We start from the raw sequence: 2,236 nt of genomic DNA, 5'->3' as shown, positions 1-2,236 counted from the left end.
ACTTAGACCCCAACCCGGACTCGTACCGACCCTCAAACCCGGTTAAATAATACGGGCCGATTCCGGGTTGGCCCGGCCCAACCCACTTGACAGTCATACCCAATATGCATGCATCATGCATCTTTACTGTACGGAAATAATTTTACGTGATTATAAATATAATAATAATTTATGTAACTGTGAATCATTTCGTTAAAAATAGAAATTTAAAATTTTATTATTCTCAATTATAGCAAAATGAAACTCTTTTGTGGGACCGACTAGAAAGAAAGCTTAACATGGTAAGTTGGTAACAACTGACATGCTATTCAGCTATAATAATATCTACAGCAAAAAATGTAAGGGGGTGAGACATATTCCTAATGGTTTGTTAAACTAGTCAACTATCTTATCGGAGATGGTATAACTAATCAATTAGAAAGCTAGTTGGGTTAGTAAAATAATTAAAGGTTTCTTATTCGACACCTAAGGGGTCGCTACGTGTGCTACAAGTGTCATTTTTCTTTTTTAATTTTTGTCTTCTATTATATCAAGTTTGATACCTCATAAATTTCAATACGCCTATTTATGGTGAATTGACAGAAGCGCTAATTTAAATTGTTTTTAAAACCAATTTGATCATTTTATCACTTCAAATTCACAAGTATTCATGCTCCATTTCAATTTCAATAAATATGTATAACTCTTCAAATTATTTAAGTCTTAAAAAAATCAAAAAAATAAAATTATAACAAAAGTTATATACTGATTATAATTTCATAGGGAGACTTAGAGTTATTTCTATTACAAGAAAAAATAGTTATCATCGTCCTCCATAGATGTCATCAATGATCTCATGTTTTCAATCCTTTTCAAAGTCTGATCCTAGATTACAACACTGAAGGTTGAACCTTTCACATTTGGAGTTACTATTTTCATATTAAAATTTTAATTGCATTTATCCCGTTAGTATTTATAATTGATGGTTAGAAATTATTTCATGGTCTTCAAATTAATAAAGTCATTCTTATTGTAGAATAAAAATATAAAATGTTGCCCAAAATGCATACACCAAGAATCAAGAGTAGCATTTATTGAAATAACATAATTTAATCATTGAGCATAAATAATTTAGCATAGTGTCTATCTTCGAGGCCCAACAACATGACAATTTTCCGACGACTTATCAACACGAACTATGTGAATGCATAACTATTTAAAAAGTCCGACAAAATATTGTGAAATTCAATGACCACATAATTTTGAAATCTGAAATAATGAATAAAACTTAAAACTAATTTAACAATAATGGAGTGTGTGTATATATTACCTTTAGTCACTGAAATCTAAAACATAAGCTATTAACATGATAATAACCCTTCAAATATTGAGATTATGTGGGGAATCAAACACTTAAATATGAAGAAAGGTTTCAAAAGCATCATAATTGTGGGAAGAAGATGATTACAATTGTTTCTTTAAAATTCTAAGCAGAAGCCATTAATAAACCTAACAGATGCTCCTAAATCTAAATATAAATTAGTAGAGAATGAATTCTAAAAAAAAAAAGAAAAGAAATTATTATGTAATAATAATTATTAAAACTTTACAATGTAAAATTTTATAGTCAGAATTTATTCAACCTATAAAGTCTCGTTCAAATAAAAGTACTCAAATTACATTCTTATTGTAGAGCCTGACATTAATTCTCCTTAGCCTAGTCTTCTCATATATTTTCATATATTTTAATTTTTCTTATACCTTTATCATATATTTTTCTTTTATTATATATTTTGAAAGTTCTTAATAAAAGTGTATAAAGGGGTGATATTTTATTCGTACGACAACGATGGAAAATATTAACCTATTGCTACTAAAGATAAAAGAGTATTTATTGTCACACTTGATATAATTATGTTCACTCATACAAATTAATTATTTTTTGACATAACTTGACACAATAAATACATCATTCTTTCTCTCGCTCTCTCTTTTCTCTCCCCAATCTCACTCGTCTCTCTCCTTTCTCCCCCAAATCTCACTCGCCTCTCTCTTCCTTTTAACGTGTACATACGAATTGTAATTAAGCAAACTATAGCTATAAATATCGAATTAACCGAGAATTATAGTCATTTTATGGAAGTTTCTCATAACAAAATATCATTAATCTTGTTTTGGCTCGATTAAGCAAATAGATGGGTTTCCTAAAATTGAACTTCACCCTCGACTTTCTTACTGTGTGTTTGTGTTTGTAGGT

This window comes from Capsicum annuum, chromosome 5, assembly GCF_002878395.1.
Source record: "Capsicum annuum cultivar UCD-10X-F1 chromosome 5, UCD10Xv1.1, whole genome shotgun sequence".
NCBI classification, from domain to species: Eukaryota; Viridiplantae; Streptophyta; class Magnoliopsida; order Solanales; family Solanaceae; genus Capsicum; species Capsicum annuum.
The sequence above is the reverse complement of the archived record's forward strand: the minus strand, read 5'-3'. Positions refer to the sequence as shown.